Source organism: Chiroxiphia lanceolata, chromosome 2, assembly GCF_009829145.1.
Source record: "Chiroxiphia lanceolata isolate bChiLan1 chromosome 2, bChiLan1.pri, whole genome shotgun sequence".
In the NCBI taxonomy this organism is placed as follows: Eukaryota; Metazoa; Chordata; class Aves; order Passeriformes; family Pipridae; genus Chiroxiphia; species Chiroxiphia lanceolata.
This window is the reverse complement of record NC_045638.1, coordinates 117,692,546-117,710,791: the sequence shown is the minus strand read 5'-3', so window position 1 is coordinate 117,710,791 and position 18,246 is coordinate 117,692,546. Positions and strand designations below refer to the sequence as shown.

Genomic DNA, 18,246 nt, shown 5'->3' with positions numbered 1-18,246 from the left:
TCGCACCCAGAGGAGGTCACTGCACCAGAGGATGGAAATCTGGTGTTTGAGAATGGATCTAATGTGAACAAGGGAAAAGAAGTCAAAGTAAGTTGCTTGTTTGTTAGGGAAATGGAGTGAAAATAACAGCTGATATGGATATCTGTCTTTTCTGATGGAGTAAGTGGCCCTTTTGTTGGAGAAGGGGGCAAAACTTTTTTTTTTTCCTCATGATATAACATTTTGGGCAAGCATTTTTAGAGCAGCAAGAAATGAAGGAATATTTTATGATTTTGTGGTACATCTAGTTGGGAACAGGGGGAACACAGTGGTCTAGAATTATTCAAACCTTGCTGAGGTTTGGCTCACTGCACTGAGCAATATTTTTAATACCACGTGTAAATTAGCCTTGAATTTTTATAATGGGAGTTCTCCTCTTATTAGACTTAAAAGAACTATACAATAAATACATATGAGATACTTAGTATATAGATAAGGTAGGATTGTCTGCTCCACTTTATCTGTTAGCAGTAAGAGGAATAAAGCCATGTTTCTGTGTGGCAAAGGGGGACCTCTTCCCCTCTTGGGCCCTCTGAGCAGTTCTGTGAATTAAATCCAATAGCACAGTGTTTGCTGCAGTTCTTAGGTCCTCTATAGATGATATTTGAGATGTATTTGCTTTCAAAAGGAGTGACCGTGGTGTTTCAACGGAAGCCTGACTGTTCTTATTTAGAAATTATTAACTTTTGCCTTGAAAATAAATTCTTCCTGAAGTAAGTATCTGGAGAGGATACCTTTTGTCTTCCCTAGAGAGGTTTAATAAATCACTGCGGATGTCTTTCTAAAAATAACAAAGCTGCTTCTGCCACTTTAGTTTTAGTCACAGCAATTGCCAGTGAAGATCATAGAATATAAAATAAAAGCAATAATTTTGTACGTCTTTTTTTTTTTTCAGAGTTCCCCAATGAGCACATTATTCCCAAAATGTCTCTTATTTATTCAAAGGCTAAATATTAACTTTAATTTGCAATGCTTAGCTGTGGGTTTACTGATTAAAAGGAGGGTTGAATCTCAATAAGGGAAAAAGTTGAATACTTGGAAGATTTCTTAAACTTCAGTGAAGCTTTCAAGTAGTTTTTTGAAAATTAAGATATCCATAGTGTTTGAATTAGGTTTTTTCCATAAACATTTAGTTAGTGGGCTAAATCTGAGTTCCTAGAACCATGCAGTTACAGCAGCTGTTGGCAAGAGCAGAGGGGATGCTGGTAATTCCAGAGTTTGTAGCAGAAAAAAAACATTTGAAAATTATATTCAAATGTGCATAGAAGGTAATATAAGGAATAAACCACCAGAGAGTCCAAACCTTCACAATTTTAGAGGCAAATCTTGTGATCTGGGTCTGGTTCCAGAGTGGGGGGCTTGGAGGTGGGTGATGCTGCCAGAGCTCCCTCTAGTGCCACCATTCCTGCTGCACCTGTAGACCATAATACTGTTAAGCATCAAATGACCAGGTGATTTGGGTGGAAGCTAAAGACCTATCCAAACCCTTTACCTTCTAATAACAGCCAAAATTTGATGGACAGGGTGGTGATAAGAGTAGAGGGAACACCTTCTCTTCCTGCTTTGTGGACTGAAGATGTGCTAAAGCTGGTCCTTGTGTCCTGCCACAACCTGCTGTCAGTGCTTAAGTCCTGGGAAGAGTGAGGGTTCAGGTGTCACTGAGCTCACTCCTAGGACAGATATTCCTTAAGGCCATTGCAAAGACCAAAAGCAACTTCTTTGAGGTGTTGTTACAGTTCCTGGTAAATAAACTGGTGTCCCTGTAGGACACAATCTTTTGTTTAAGTGTAGAAGATGCTGAGCTTGTTCAAATCACTCTTAAGTTCAGTTCTTCGTGCCTTCCCCTGATGGCAGGAGGACAAGGTTCATTAATGGCATCCTGCATCACTTTTAGTGTGAATTTTTCTCACCTAAGCAGTAGATAAACGTTGCAGTGAACTGTTGTGTACACCTTCAGGTGTCTGAGAACATCCCAGAGGATGTTTTTGAGGAAGAAATTCCACAAGTAAATGTTCAGTAGAGGTATCACTCTCCTTGGATCAGCAAAATAACTCTTGAGTCTGTGTGCTTGTGTGTAAGGGATGGATGGATGGATGGATGGATGGATGGATGGATGGATGGATGGATGGATACACACACTCAGAGGTGTTGCCTTGGAGAGCTGAGTGGCCATGTCTACAAAGACACTTTTTTTGTGGAAAGGTTATGAGCCAGGTTCAGTCCCTGAGTCTCAGGCCTATTGCTAAGGCCATCACTGACAATCCTTAGGGATACTCCACACAGCACTGTTTCATGGGCCAGACCTGGCAGCACCGTTGAAAAATTGAGGTGCAATTAGCACCAGTCACACACCCCTACAAGAGGCCAACTCTAAATCCTCAGCTGAAGTGCAGGACACGACACAGAGGTCATCTGCCCTGCCTAAACAGAGATTGATTTAGTCTTTGAAATGTGGGGTGAAATCAATTTTAAGCTGTTTTCATTAATTATGACATGCACAAATGCATGTTATCTGTGTGAGCATCCAATTTGCCTTCTCAGTGACACTCTCTACTATTGAGTCCGAGTTATTTAGGGTAATAGAGACTTATTTTCCTTAGGTTTAAATGTTCCATTTCTTATTTGCAGTTGCTTTGTTCTTTTGATGAAAAGGTACCATCTACCTTCTCAGTCCTTTTTAAGAACTTTCTGTTAATGCTCCCCTCTAGAATAATTTCCCATTACTGAAGTCCAAAAAACTACAACTACTAAAACTACTGAAAGACACAACAAAGTGTTTTGATAGGAAAAACAGGGATATGCTACTCTTAAAGCAAGTTCCTTTTTTTCTGATTATGACCCCCTGCCCTTTTTTTTGCAGGAGGAGGGCTGTACACTGGTATAATCCATGGAATTTGACAGATTCACTCTCCGAATAAGAACTGATGGCTACTAATTTAGGAAAATCTCACTCAAGTGTAAAACCTTCTAAACAGACTTTGTTAATGTGCTTTGTTACTAACTGGAAAACAAATCCCAGGGGATCTGCAGCTGTTCACAAACAGCACTGTAGATCTTCTTCTTCTCTGTGGGATGACTCCATGCTCAGACCCCATTCCCAGTATTTTCTCCTTCCTGACCTGCCCCAGGCAATCTGGCCACCCGTAGCCACTGTTTTTATTCCCAGTGAGTAGTGAAAGGAGGATTGCTGGGAGGGAGTTGAAGGGATCAGAAGCAAATGGGCTCTGCTTTTGCCTAGCCAAGGAGGCAACCCCCGAAATCTTTCTGGCTTCTTTACCCCCAGTGGCCTCAGAACCCTCACCTCAGCTCCCTAACTCCTGTCTCCTAGTGACCCTGAAGACTCCTTTCCTAAGCAACACCTCAAACGTGGATGGTGAAGCTTGTGTCAAAAAGATGAGGAGTTGCAGTTGTGAGTTTTTAGCAGCAGCAAACAGTGCTGTGCCCCAGCCCTTGCCAGGACCCTCCTGCTCTGATGAGACACCAGCAAACTTGATCTGGTGCAGCCATGGCAGTGCCACAGCCCCATGACAAAGAGTTCTGCCCCCACTCTGCATCTTTGAAACCAGCTCTGGAAGACAGAAATCTTCTAGTAATTACTTGGCCATTTGTTTCTAACTGAATAGAGCTGCTTCATGTTCTATAATAATAATAATTGTTAACTGGCCTTTTTGTTCTCTGGCTCTCACTTGTTTCCAGGGGTAGATACATCACTGAGCAGGATTCACCAGTTCCTTATCTATCTGATGTTCCTTATCTATCTTATATGTAATATTTCTTGCATATCTACTCTTCATTATTGTCCTGGATCCCCATGCAAACCTAAAGAACTTTGGTTAAAAACAACGTACATTAAAAATGAACCTGTAACTGTTAAATCATCTAAAGAAATGATAATTAATACAAGGTACCTTTAATGGTGGGTTGAATGTCACACTTGCCAAGCTGCCAGGTGGGATTTCTGTTCCTCAGAGTGTGATGACCCTTAGGTAGTAGGTGCAAGGTGAGTTGGTGATCTCACTTCAATTCTTGCTGACTTAAAGTTGTCGTGGTTGTCAGTAGCCAGCTCTGAGGGCATAGGATGATCCATGCAACCACTTCTGCTCATGGAAAAAAATGTCTGGGACCATTATCTGTTTAATTTCATGAACATTTCAAAGGGAAAATACTGCACTTTAAAATAATTCATGGCTATTTTACTCAGGATTACAGAGAGTAAAGAAGGGTTCTGTAAATCTTTAAATGAATATGGCTTTTAAAATAAAGTTAGGCACTGTGACAAAGCCATTTGGCTTGGATGTTGGTTGCACTACAGAAGCTTTACAGGCTCCAGGATGTTACATACAAGACTTCAAACTTCTTTCCAATTTTTCTCAAGTGAATTTTCTCTCTTTAAAAATATAATTATATTGTGCACCTGCTACCGTTGCTGTGCAGTGAGTAATGTGAAGAGTGTGACTCTCCCTGTGGCAGCAGCACTTGCTCAGTCCAAGTGCAGGGAGACTCTCACACAGCCCCAGAGTTCCAGTCATCACCTCCACCAACACCCCCTCACCGTGGTAGGAGCAATTCCCAGCCCCTCACCCCCTCACAGCCACAGCCAGGCCACGTGTGCCTGCTCCGGGTCCGTGGGTGCCACCGAGGGTGACAGTCGCACGCCTTCCCCCACCACTCCGAAAATCCATGTGAGGGCTCAGGAATTCAGCCTCACTCACACCACAGGAATTTCACATCCCTGTGCTGAATGGATTTGATTGCAATCTGGAGGCTCTAAATTTGGCCTGTTACATACTCTTATGGAGGAGAGCTGGGCAAAAGATGCAAAAATGAGAAACTGAATGAGATTCATCATGTAATTTCTCTCATCCCACTTCTCACACTATCTTTCCCCTCTGGCATTCTGTTTGCTGGCATTCTATCGAGTAGTTCAGAGTAGTGACTCAAAAGTGTGAGAGAGTGAGCCTGAGATGCAGAGGTGGCTGGACCCCTGGCCTTTTGGCCTGTCAGTGGACAGGCAGAGAGCAGACATGAGGAGCAGGAGAAGAAAGGACTCCACTTCCCCCTGCCTGTTCATTCCCTGGAAAGCAGAGGGCAGCTGAAAGCAAGCAAGGTGAGGATAAATCAAAAGATGAACCAGACCCAAGGAAGGGGAAAATTTTCAATGCAGCAGTGATTTTTTTTTGGTTCACTGAAGGAGCCTAAAAACAGAGGGATACTATAGGGAAGATTGTTAAGCGTAGCTGGGCTGCAGGGAAAGCTCCAATGCCACCTGCCCACAGCATGGCAGGGGGTATCCTGCATTTAAAGCTGCCTGTCAGATTAATGTGACCTCCTGTGCTGCTGTGTAATGGCCATATGACACTGTCACAACAAAATATTTTCATGTTGCAGAGCTATGCAGGATAACAAACTGCTGTGCTATATATCTACAAGAGAAACAGGCTCTTCTCCTTTCCATGAGAGTGTGGCTGGCACCTCAGTGACACTGCAGGTTGAAAAATATGGGACATCCACTAGGATGTGTTACTGGAGAAAGAGGAGATGGGAAAGCGAGGCTGGGAACCTCTTCTGTCTGGCAGCAGAGCTCCAGATTTGTGCCCACCAGGGTTTTGAAGTGTATAGCTAAAGTTTCTGGTAAAAGAGAGCAAAGGGGATGCTCAAGCAGCCAGATGTGAGGCTCTGAGTCAATGCTGCCATTCTCTTCTGACAGTGCTCTGGGATCAACTAAGTGATGATGTAAGTGGTCATGATGCTAATAATTAGCTTTTATACAGCTTAGCTTTAAACTGGTGTCAGATCCAGTTTACAAAGAGAGACACCAACATCAGAATTGCCCTTCAACAGGTGGAAGAAGGGGGCAAGAAGGAATGAAAAATTTGCCCACCATGCCTTAACAGAACAATAATAAAACCATAGTTTGGACCCTTTAACGTGTCTGAGGTGAGCCCCCATCCCATCAGCCTTTTAAAAACAGGAGGTGACTCAGTCTGTAACGATGCCCCTCCACCCTGGCAACTTCATATTAACCTCTGGAGGTGAGGGAGAGAGCGTGTTCCTTGGTAAACCATCAGTGGCACTGCTGCTGCACAGATGTGCTGCCTGGTGAGCTGTGTGATAGCAAAGCCGAGTGCTCCAAGGGCTCTTTCTCAAAACAGGAAATGTAAAAAGGCTGGTACAAAAAATGTAATTACTTGTCATCAGTACGGGAGTATCAGCTCTGAATGGGGTGGGTTAGTGCAGGTGTGACCTGAGCTCTGTATTCACCTCAGACCTCACAATAAAGACCATAAAATATGCCTTCTATTCCTTAGAGATTTAGCTGTATCCTGACAGCAGCAGAGTTGTAGCAGGATTGACGTCTGACAGTCGGGCCCTGGGTTGCCATGGTAACTGCCTAGGATGGGGTGCACTTAAGAAAAACGCAACTTCTGGGCTAAATTGTGGGTTGGAGGGTGGCAGACGGATGGGATTCAGCTGCCTCAGAGGGTGGTGCTCCACAGCCAGACATGCAGATTCAGGAATCTACCCAGGTGGTCGATTTGGCGCATCAGAAGCAAAATTTAATTTAAAACATCAGTGTGTTCCCAGATTTGCTCACCGAGCCGTGAAACGTGCTGGGTTAGATAAATTCCCACGTAATCCAAGCCTCGTGGATTGCCCCAAGCAAGGGACTTGTGCACTCACAGCACTTTCTCAGGAGCAGCCAGCAGAGACAGGGAGGGCTTCCCATTTTTCCTGGGAAGTTAAGCTTTTGGCAGCCTTACACACATGCAGAGCCAAGGGCTCCAGATCCAAACGCAGCTGTGAGCTGGAATCGATGCTGTTGGAGTCACCGAACCTCTCTTAAAACACAGGCAACATATTTTGTTGCAGAAATGTTTCCAAAACTAAAGGTCCTTAGAATTTTCTGTTCACAAAACAATTTGAAATGGGAAAAAAAAAAAAAGGAGAGAAGAAACATCTTGTTACAACATGGCCCAGACCCATGTTTTATCCTGTTTTGTCAGCCAGCTGTAGGGAGTCCTCAGGACCTGAGCATGGGGGAAACATCTGTATCTAAGGGCAGAAATCAGGAGAAAAACCAACCAGCCATCCACCCAAAATAACCAGCTCCTTAGCTGTATAAAAAAGTCAGCTTAGTTTTAAATAATTGCTGCTCTTTGGGTCGGGGTGTTTGGGGAATCACATTTATTGTGGTTCCTTTATACCGTGCGCAGTGTTAAGTCCATTGTAATAAATGTGGTGTTATATTAAATTAATTTTCCAAGGTTGTTTTCTGAAACACAACATGCCTCAGCATCCAAAATCTGTGGAAAACTTGTATGTAGCACCTTTTCCTTGCACTGCTCAGCTACACTGTTGCTTTCTACCTGCAGCATTTCTTAATTTTTTCCTGATTTACGGGCATCTTGTGTTACGTTTATTGGATAACAGATTTATTATCATTCAAAGGTAAAGAACTCATATTTGTTTAACAGAGCTGAATAGACTTTCTTTGAACTAACCAGATTATACACAGTGCACTCTACACTTTCAAAAATGTAAATAAATTTCAGGCCGAGCAAACGAATATTTTTTTTGCAGGCAGATATTTCAATTCTCACTCATATTTTCATTTTCTGAGAAAGAGGAGGAAGCAAAGACTTCTTCCGTGCCTTCTTTTCTTTTTTTTTTTTTCCCCCCCCGAAGAAATTTGACATTCCTAATTATGACAGAGCAAAGGGAAACGAAAATCTATTTCAAGAGATGATTCTTCTTGTAAACAGTGCCTGGGCACTTCTGCCTCATCTCATTGCATTGGGGCTGTCAGATGGGCACAATAAATAACACGTCCTCTGACCCCTGTTTTGTTGTTCTTTTTTTTTCTGTTGCAAATAATTGTCAGCTCCAGTCTTTGCCTGCATGTCACTGAAAGAGTTCCTAAATGACAAGGATATGGGAGCCTTGGTTTAGCTGGAGGTAATTTTAGCCTCCCTCTTCTGGCAAAAAATTGCATGGGCTAAATCTGGACACCGGTTTCTTGCAGAAATAACGTTCTGTTTATCTTTTGTTCTGTTTATCTTTTGTTCTGTTTTTATTTTTAATCCATTCAACAGCTCCCGTTATTTAAAGTATTTATTCAAGAGAGACCATTAGTATGGGGGTTTTTTTTTAACCAAAGTATCTAACTATTCTGCCAAGAAACACGACAAATGTTAGTAATTTCTAAAACATTTTCCTGGCTTTACAAGAACATTAAAAAAAAAAAAAATCAGATCCACTTGCTGAAAAATGCAGATTATGAGGAAGTGAATTCAGCCTTCAGGAAATCTTTTTTCGTTTACAGCACAGTGAACTTCTCTTTACCCATTTTCTAATTGTACTTAGAGCTCAGCAAACCCACCTGAAACCCTGCACATCTTCCATCCTTTCATTTGAATTCACTTGTATTTACTGAGTTTCTTGATTTTTAGTCCTAATCCTAAGAGTCATTCTGGGCTCTGGGGTCCAGCACAAGCCGTAAGGCAACTGAAAATGCATTTCTTGTCTTAGTGGTTTCCCAGGGACAGACTGTAGCAATAAAATCTTTTTGATTTCAGGTGAAACTGGACCAAAGTATCACCAGGACTGCAAAACATAAGTATAATGCACCAAAATCAGTATCATTAGACAGGCCATATAAAAATGATACACGAGAGGTTAAAATCATGGTGGATGCAGCAGAGATCCCAAACTCATGTAATAGTTTGTTATTATCACCATCAAACATCAAAAGGGGAAAGTTTTCCAGGTGGGAATAGCAAACCCCAATTCCCCAGCTGGAAACAAGGATGGTGTGTGATTTTTGGTGTGCTCTTTAGAAATTACCTTTTGTTGGACTCCTCTTCCTTACATTCCATATGCAGCAGATGAGTGAACATGTGAATTGTATCAGCTGCTTCCCCCAGCACCCTCTGGATTTGCCAAGCTGTACTTGAAACTTCTCATCTGTGAACTGGGTTTTCAAGAAATGGTAGAACCAGGAAGGTCCCTCTGCTAATGGACAAAGGAGAGAGAACAGAGGAGAGGACAGGAAAGGGAAGAGTTAAACCCAGCCCTTATTCCAAGTAAGTGAGTAAAAATTACCCCATAATAGCAGCAGCACAGAGAGGCTTTTCAGTTCTCTACCTAATTCCATGTGCACGACTTTGGGTTCTGCCATTGTGAACAACATGTGGTCTCTTTAAGAGAAAAACAAAAAAAGGCAGATTTTTTTTTTATTTTTTTTAGGGGTAGTGGAGGTGTTGGGAAAAGAAAGTGTAGTTCCTATTTTCCCAGTTTCTGACGGGAGGAATTACTTCAGCTCTGGCATCTCAGCGCTCATAATGACACGGTGAAGCTTCAACTTTCAAACACTGTGCAAATGGAGTTCCAGCTGCCTGGGAGAGCCCCTCACCCCGGCTCCCTCATCACACCTGGGCTCTCTTTGGGTGGTACAACCTGAAAAGTCCAGGACAAATACACCAGCTTTTTTTCATTTATCATCATCATCCCTGCTTGAGGAATGAATTCAGGGGTCTTATGCAGCAGAATCTGCAGATTAATTAATCTGTATTGAGCAAGCAGTAATCAAATTCCAGGCCTTTTTTATAGATTAATGTTCAATCCTATAACCAAGACTGGGGAGGGGGGAGCTGTCAAAAATCAGCAGTTGTAAAAGGAATCAGGATTTTTCCCAATGTCATAGTGCAGTTTGGCTTACAATGAAAAGTGAAGAATGCACCTGATTTCTTATTAAATAACACAGAGAAGAAACCCCAACCAACCAACCAACCAAACCCACAGAACTTACTGTTTGCATGAGATAAAGTTTTTTGCTTGGTTTCACTGGAGAGATCAGCAGCAGTATTTTTCTAGCCAGTGGGAAATTGTTTTTGCTCGATGTTTTTGCTAAACTGCCAGTTTTTAAAGGAACAGGATCAAAATCCTACACCTGGTCAGAACAAATTTGGATCAAAACCTGGCATCACTGGTTTTTTTGTCATTTTTGTGAGTATGACTTGTTCAGTTCTTCAGGCTACTAGGAGACATGCATAAAAGGATCACTTGCCCTTATGCTCAGGATATTCCTGAGAAAATAAAATACAGAAAAGACAATCAGGTGTTTGTGTGTTTGTTTTTAAACCATGCATAACGCTTTATCAGTTCAACATCCTTTAGCTATCTTCAGTTCTCTCTAACTTTTATACTGTTTACTGCACTGTGACTGCACTTTTATTTCTATTAGGCTTATTGTGACCTGACCTGGGCAGCAGGATTTCACTAAATCACTGTGAAAATATTACTGTATCTGTTTCCTGACTTTTCTTTTCCTCTGGGAAAAAAAACCCCACAATAATCTGTAACTTCTATTTGATATACAATGATTTGCATATACATAATGATCTATCTTCAAGTAATATAAATTTCCAGATACCATTTTCTCACATACATCTACATTTATAGAAACTCTTCTACCTCAGCACTAAACAGAGCTGAATTTCAGTCTAACATTATACTTATCAGTCCATAGTTTCACTTGTAAAGATGAATAATTATGGCACTGTCTACTGGGGTGCATGTAATGCTGAATTCAGGGTTGTTTTTTTCATTAGATGAGCCTGGTTAGTTCTTTCTGCTCTAAAACATGGTACTGCATTTGTGTGCATTGTTCCTGGCCTTTTAAACATTGTCTACATAGAAATGTCACTGTTAAGGGTCTGTACTGCTGGTCTGCACCAAGACATTCATGTGATGCCTCTCAGCAGAGATATGTTGGTGTCAGCTGAATTCCATTTGGGCTGTCAGTCTCTTTCTGTTGTACCATCAGCTTGGGGCCGTGGTAGTAGGAGAGGCAGTGATAAGTGGCAGGTTGGAGTCCAAATTTAGTCTCTTAATGATTTCTTCTGGAAAACAAACAAACAAACAAACAAACAAAAACCCAAACCCCCTACCCAAAATCTGTGGAAATAATGGATAATTTGAGATATTGTTTCATGTTCCTTTCTTAGGAGTTTCTTCATCCCCTCATGAGCAGAGTCGATGCGTTTTCTTTCACAGGGTTAAATTTCAGTCAGAAAGCATTCCAGGCCTTATCTCTGGTATCCTCATTTCCCTTGGTGAACAGCAATGCTTCTTCTCACTTTCTTTTGCTGTCTTTTCACTTGCTGAGTGAAGACCATTTCCAGGTCTGGTCTTTAATCAGACCCTCTGGAACAACTCCAAGTGCTGCAATCTGAGGTCACTACCGTGGCAGGAAATACAGCCAATGGAGCAACAAAAAAATGACTTGTATGTAACCACTTGTGATTTGTTTCCTTTTCTCATTCTAGTTTTCTGTGTCTTGGAAGGAGTGCTTGAAGAGCTCTTACTGTTTTCCTAACTGGTCTATCAGTTTAACAGATTTTAAAGCTTGAAGGTGCCAGGACAATCCTCCTGCCCCAGGCCACGGAATTTTTCTTCAGTTTTTTGCCATTGGATCTTGTATGCATTTTTATGAGAAGTCATCTCTGTGTTAGAATGCTCTCACTGCAATATTTTAATGTGTTTTTATTCTTCCAACACCTTCTGAGAGAGGGAAGCTGGTACTCTGAACCTGGATATGATCTCCATGAATTGGCATACTGATGCAATCAATTTGGATCAACTCTAGATTTTTATAGACAATTAGCTTTTAGAATTGCTCTTTCATTACTTGGATTGTATAATGCATGTTTTCTTGGGACAGCTGTAATAAGGTTTCAGAGGAAAATGGAATGAGACAATGCAATTATCACCCATGATTCCTCTTTTTGTCCCTGTCTCAGTCAGCTCTTGAGGGAAGGGAGGGCTTCTTGTTCAGTGTTTCATAAATTATCTCCTGTTGTAATGGTTTTAAGGCTAAATTTCATTATATGAATCAAAGTGGTGGAGATGTCAGCACAAAATAATAATGTCTCACACAGAGACAGCTAATATGAAATGTAATGTGCCAGCAAAGGCTGGTACACACTGAGAACTAAGGAAATGCACACCCTAAAAATAATAGATGAACACCAACTCTACAGCAGAAGAAAAGCAAGATGAAGTACACGCATTGGGTTTAGAGAGATGTACACATAATGCCTTTGCATATTATACATGATGCTCTCAGGAGGCTCTTCAGTGTCTGCAGCATTTGATTCAAGGTATCAGCAACTGTACTCTCAGATATGAAAGTTTTACAAATGCTGCCAACAAGCTGCAAAATGGAAACTGCCTGAGGTCATGGCTGGCCAGTGAGAAAAGGGTTCCTGATCGTATCATGACTTTTCAAGTGAGCAAGCTGCTGCCAAATCAGCAACACAGGAACAGGATTTTCCAAGCCTTTTTGATGGCTCTGAGCCAGCTGGTCACCTCCTAGCTTTGCTTTTAGCAAAATGGGTTCCCAGGGCCAGCGCACGGCTCTTTCGGTGCCACTAATGTTTTCTCCAGGAAAAATATTATCATTCTTAAAAAATCCCAATGGACTTAATTTATAATTTACAGAGATACTTTAGCATAAAATTCGTATAACTGCTGGTCTCAAAGTGATATCACTTGTGTGGCTTGTTGTAGCTACTAATAAATATTGTTTTCTGGAGACTTACATCCCTCATTTTTCTCCAGACGACTGAAACTAGAAGAGCTCGTAAACCACAGAGAAGAGGACCTGAAGAACCTTTAATAATCCAAACTATCTTCTTAAAGAATAATTAATGAAGAAAACACATTTTCTTGTTAGAAGCCTGCAAAGATACTGAAGGGTCTTGAATGAATTGACAGCCAACTACGAGTTGGCTGAGCGATAGAAGAAAATAAACCCGTGGGAAAAAAAACCCCACATCCAGTTAAAATTACTGACAGGGTAAAGATCTGTAAGGAAATTTCATATTAAAAAAAAAATGCATTAAGCCAGTTTTTTAAAATTATGTTAGTTCTTCCAAACCAAACACTGGGGAAAGTAAGGTAGTTGTTTTGTTTGCTTTGATTTTTAATTTAAGGAACTGATCCCCAGTATGTCTGCCCAGGAGATGTGAAACATGAAGAAATTTCTCAAGAAGATCATGATTATTGCTTTTTGTTTGTTTGTTTATCAGTACTGACAGTTCACAGAATTATCACTTTGATGGTTTCTGGGACACAGATTGAAAAAGAAGTGAGGTTGTGTTAGGATGGGAGAAATGGGCTGCTGCTGCTAATTGCCAGATAACCTGTTTACAGTCTCATTTGCAATGTGGGCTAATTGCTAACTGCAAACACTTCTCAGTTTCCCCTCCAAAGCACTTGCTGTGCAGTTCTGTTGCTGCACAGCCTTAGGAGGAAGGGGTATCCATAAGAGGGAGAGCTTGGCACACATCTGATCTTCGCTTCCTGGTCATCTGCAAGCTTTGGGGAGCCATGCCCAGGGGATGGGGTTTTAGGGTGGCAAAGCCAGTCCCAAATCTGTGTCTTTTTAGGCATCCAAATGGGCAAGGAAGCAAGTAAAACCATCAGCACTAGTACTGCTGAGGACCCTCAGCTTTGGCACCTGATCTTCCCTCTGTGAGAAGGGCGATTGCTCAGTAAAATCTTAACAGATTTTAAACCCAATTCTGCTTTAACTCACATCACCAAAATCCCACTGCACATTTGGTTCTTAATTTTGCACCAGCCATTGTAATTAGTGCGATTCAATACAATGTACTTCAGTATTTTATGTAATGAAATACTTCTGAGAAAGAAACTTGTCTTGGTTAAACAAGAATTGCAAAAAACTCGTCAATTTTAGTGCAAATGGAATGAAACTGTATTTTCATGACCTTATTTTAATATAACATCTTACTGATGCATTTTATATAATACAGCCCCGAAGTTCAGAAATCTTTTCTGTCTTTGCCTAAACAAGGAAAAATCAATTAAGTTTTGGATGGTTTTGGGGCCTTAAACCTGTATCACTTTCAGCCGGGAGAAAGACGGGGCTTGAAAGCGGGAGCTGGGAAAGAGGCAAACAAGGTTGTGTCCTGTTTAGGAGGAGTGTTGAATAAAGAAAGCCTGGACACAGGGGAAAGTGGTGCGTAAGGGTTGTGCCACCGTGAGAGGGGGAGCTGTGTGGTTAAGAATAAGGCAGAAAGAATGCAAATGTATTTTTAGCTGAAATTAGAGCCACCTTTCTAAGTCTACAGCCAAATCATCCTGGCTCCTCTTACGCAAGGCAACAACTATCCTGGGGACTTATGGTGACAAATGAGCCTGTGAAGCAGCTAAAAAGCTCACTCGTGTGGTGTTGAATTTTAGTGCTGTACATGCAGGGCTTTCCTCCTGTTTTTACTTTCTCCAGAAGAAACACGAGTCAGAACTTGCAGAGGAATAAGACAGTAAAAGAGCGTGTTATTTCTAGGTTTCCCGAACTGAGGAGCCGCGCAGGAACGTTCGGGTTTCTGTGGGCTGGGAATGTCAGCTGGGAGCAGGGGAGCCACTCTCACACGTGACGCACGGGAGCTATTTAGAGCAGCGAGAAGCCGATAGCCCTGGTACCGCACAGCGAGGGGCCAGGAATCTGCAGTGTGGCTGTGGATGGAAACTGCTGCGAGTGTGCAGCGGGCAGAACATCGCTAAGCTGATTACCAACAGCATTTTGAACAATTCATTCAGAAGAAAGGACATCCAGGGGCCTGAGGGAGGTAGTGAACCAGGCCAAGGCCATCAGCACGGACCTCCACTTGGCCAGGGTGTGTCTGTACGTGTTTTTTTTCCATTACTCAACAGGTGCTTCCCAGTGTTCTCAAAGATGTTTAGAGCAGAAACATGCTCCCCAGAAGCTGAGAAGAAATGAGATGGCAGCGTGCTCTCTCTGGAAAGGGGATTGACAGCTGTATAGTCATGAGCCACAGCATTCCCTGAGCAAAGAAAAGCCCAACCTGCTGCCTACAAAAATCACTAATAAAGTGGGGGACTTTATTTTTTTTAACCTCTGTGGGATTAGAGGGTTTATCACCCCATAGCAGGTGAGGAGATAGAGCCTTGTTGACCATGGCTCCTTTTCTCACTCTAAATCAAAAGGCTTTTTCAACCTTAATTTGCAGGGGCTGGACCTACTACCTTTGAGAAAATCTGATCCATCTCTGGTCTACCTTTGGACAGCACAGACTTTGTTTCTCACTGTGCTCCACCCAAGTGTCCCTCATTTTTGTCCAAGCTACAGGTTTGACAGTAGTACTGGATTCCTGCTGTCTGCAGAAACAGCAGCTACAGAGCACCATATCCTTGTGGTTCAAGAAGTGACAAGGCAATTAATGGAACAGTTGATTAAGTTTTACAGGCCTCCCAAGCCAAATGATTTCAGACTGCATTCTGCTCGTACTGCAGAAAGCTTGGGCTACTCAGTGGGTAATTTGGTGGTCTGCTCACCTTCATTTTTTACCAGATCCTCCTTAGGTAAGAGTATCCAGGCTATGATGATAATAATACTTTTTAAAGCCCTTTCAAAATCCTGATTTGGCTGAAGTGCTGAACATTAGTAATAGCTGGTCTTCTACCCCTACTGCAGGCTTGCAGACAGACACCTCCCTTGTGGAACAGTTAATGACTTTAAATGACCTTGGAAAATATGAGAAGCAATCTTCCTCAACTGGCTTTATTAGAAAACTAGGCAGTAAGTCTACAACACAGAGTTATGAAATCTGTTTCCTGACTCAGCTGAGCTGCTTAAACTGTAAGGGAGGAGTGTAAAAGCTGAATTACCACCTGCATTTTAACTATCACACCTGGATCTAAAAAGTAAGGACCTTTTAATCTAGTTTTGTGAGAGAAATGGGTGAGAAGATGTTGAGCAAATGGCTGGAAGTACAAAGCTATCCCAGGCTTTGGGGCACTGGGCTAAAGAGAGATGGATTTGGCTGTTAGCAGCACAGAGCTGCTGGGTGAAGTTAAGGAGTGAGAGGGCTCCAGTGAGAAAATGTAACAAGTAAGAAAGGGGAAACACTGATGCTGGTTGAAAAACAACCAGAAAGTTGCAAAACTTGAAATCCGTCAAGCGGGAGCAGCCTGTGAAGCAGAGAGGATAAAATGAGAGCAACCACTGAGAGCCAGGGAAGGAATGTTCGTTGAAGTGTGAGAACAATCAGGTACAACAGCACCAGAAATGTCTCCTTTCGCTCAGCAGTCACTGTCCAAGAGCACTGCAGGATAACCAGGGCCTGAGCTGTCGGGGAAGACAAGGTCCCACAAACAGACAGATTGCCTGTGACCTGTGGAGACAGCTTGAGGAGAGATGATCAAATCTGTTGTCATGGAGTCACCAGCTAATTTATTGAAAGTCAGAAAGGTAGAGTGTAAGGAAGGGCAATCTTTTCCAAGATTAGAGAAGTAGAGCACTTGTAAGCAAAGAAGATAAAACAGTGTAAAATCATGGAGAGAACACTAGGACATGGAAAGGCAGAGGGACAGTTTAAGAAGATGCAAAATGGATTACCTTCCCCTGAGGTGTTGTAAAGACAAAGCTCTTGGCACAGCTGATATATCTGTAGAAAACGGAATCTCCTGAAAGCTGGGAGCAACATCTACCAGATCATAAATTGCTAGAAAATATCTGCTTTACTGGATCTCAAGAATAACTAGCAGTATTCTAATGTACAGACACTGGGATGACCAGACTGTCAGAGGGATCTATTCCACTTTCCATCACCCCCCCAAATCACTTAAGATACTGGAACCTCTACCTGCTCTTCACAACAAAGAAAAGCAAACACTTGTGGCTTTCCTTAGAAGGAGTAGAAATTCTGCCTCTTTTTCGTGGTGATGCTGCTGGGTAAGACCAGTCTTTGATCAAAGAAGAGCTTCCAAGACTCTTTTCAGGAGTTAAGCACACCTTAGAAAGGAAACACTATCACCAATAGAGTTTGTACCAAGGATATGCCCCGAAGTGAACATTTCATTCTGTGAGAGCCTCCAAATTTTTATATTACAGCTGTCCCTTTCATCAGCTTCTCTCTGAGGAGCACTTCTTCCCTCATCTGCTTGTGGCACAGAATTTCTTTGTTTTAAGGTCCTGTGGGCATCCAAACTTGCCAGTAAGTAACCTGGACATTAAAAGTATATTTTAATATATTTAGTTATATAGGGCCTTTACTCTTTAAAAAGAAAACACAGAGAAAATGGAAGCATTACCTTTAAACTTAATTTGCCTCACTGCGCCTAGGGATAATGGCACTAAGGGGATACAAGATCTTAATTGCAGAGGTTTAAAAAGCCTTTGATAGTTCAACAGAGAGCGGCAGTAGCAGAAGTGCCAGGCTCTCACCGCTCTCCTTTTCCTCGCTAGCTTTTCCTTCACAGAAAGGAACACCATCTTCTCTGGAGTGACTGGCGCTTCTGTAACTGCTGAGGGGTTATGTTACTTCCAGGATATCATCCTTCCTAGTTTAGGGGGGCTGCTCCATGGCCCACATCTGCCCGTGCTGTGAGTCTCGTCCCTTCTCCCTGCCTGCCTGGGATCCGCCCGCTCCTCGCCTGCAGCGCAGGCTGTGGCTGCAGGAATGAGGTGGGAGTGGGGAACAGCGATGCCTCCCGTAGCTTTTCAAAGGCTCAGAACGACTTGTCACTCGTGCAAGTAAACATCTGACAGAAGCATATGGCTCGGAATGAGCAATAGCCCCCCACGCTCGCTCACACGGGAGCTGGCAGGGCTGCTGCGTGTAACAACGTGCGCAACAAAGAAAGGGGAAATGCATTTCGTTAAAACCGGGGAATGAAAATGTTCTCGGAAGTGATCTGTGCAAAGCAGCTGCCAATTCCAACGGTTTGCCTACAGTGTGCCTCTCTCTCTCAAATTCTACCTCTCCTGGACCCCCACACTGACTGTGGCAGGTACCAAGCAGACACATACTCACTTTCCCCATCCTGTTGTACCTCGCATTTGAGCTGGTGATCCCTGCTCCACCCTTCTGCTGTGCTGGCTCATCACTTCTGGCTGCCTGGTGTCCAGCTGCAGAGTATCCGTGTAATCCTCCTCCTGTGAGTTTTGTCCAAACATCCAAGCTTTTCTGAGCCTGTCTGGGTCAATTATGGTATTTTTTATTTTTTTTTTATAAGCAGTAATACTCTTCTGTGGGACCAGGAGACAGAACTGCTGAGATTCAAGCAAGAGCAGAATGGCAGCTTTATATCAGCATGTCTGGTCACAGGGTTGTCTCAGAGACTCCTCCAACGTTTTGAGGAGGAGAAAGTGCTGCTGGA

General features: G+C 42.5%; 1 long non-coding RNA gene across 6 annotated transcripts in view; it reads right to left on the bottom strand.

Annotated features, from left to right (window-relative positions):
- The window catches only part of LOC116783101, a 28,090-nt gene that overhangs the window by 4,516 nt on the left and 5,328 nt on the right, over positions 1–18,246 (bottom strand). For 3 of the 6 annotated variants that reach the window (XR_004355468.1, XR_004355466.1, XR_004355469.1), the window contains 2 exons: positions 8,884–9,048; positions 7,717–8,643 (listed from right to left, as the gene is read on the bottom strand). This is a non-coding gene — a long non-coding RNA (uncharacterized LOC116783101). Of the gene's footprint in view, positions 1–3,929; positions 4,137–5,159; positions 6,944–7,716; positions 8,644–8,883; positions 9,049–18,246 lie in introns of those variants that run through there. The other 3 variants (XR_004355467.1, XR_004355470.1, XR_004355471.1) reach the window with 3 other exon arrangements.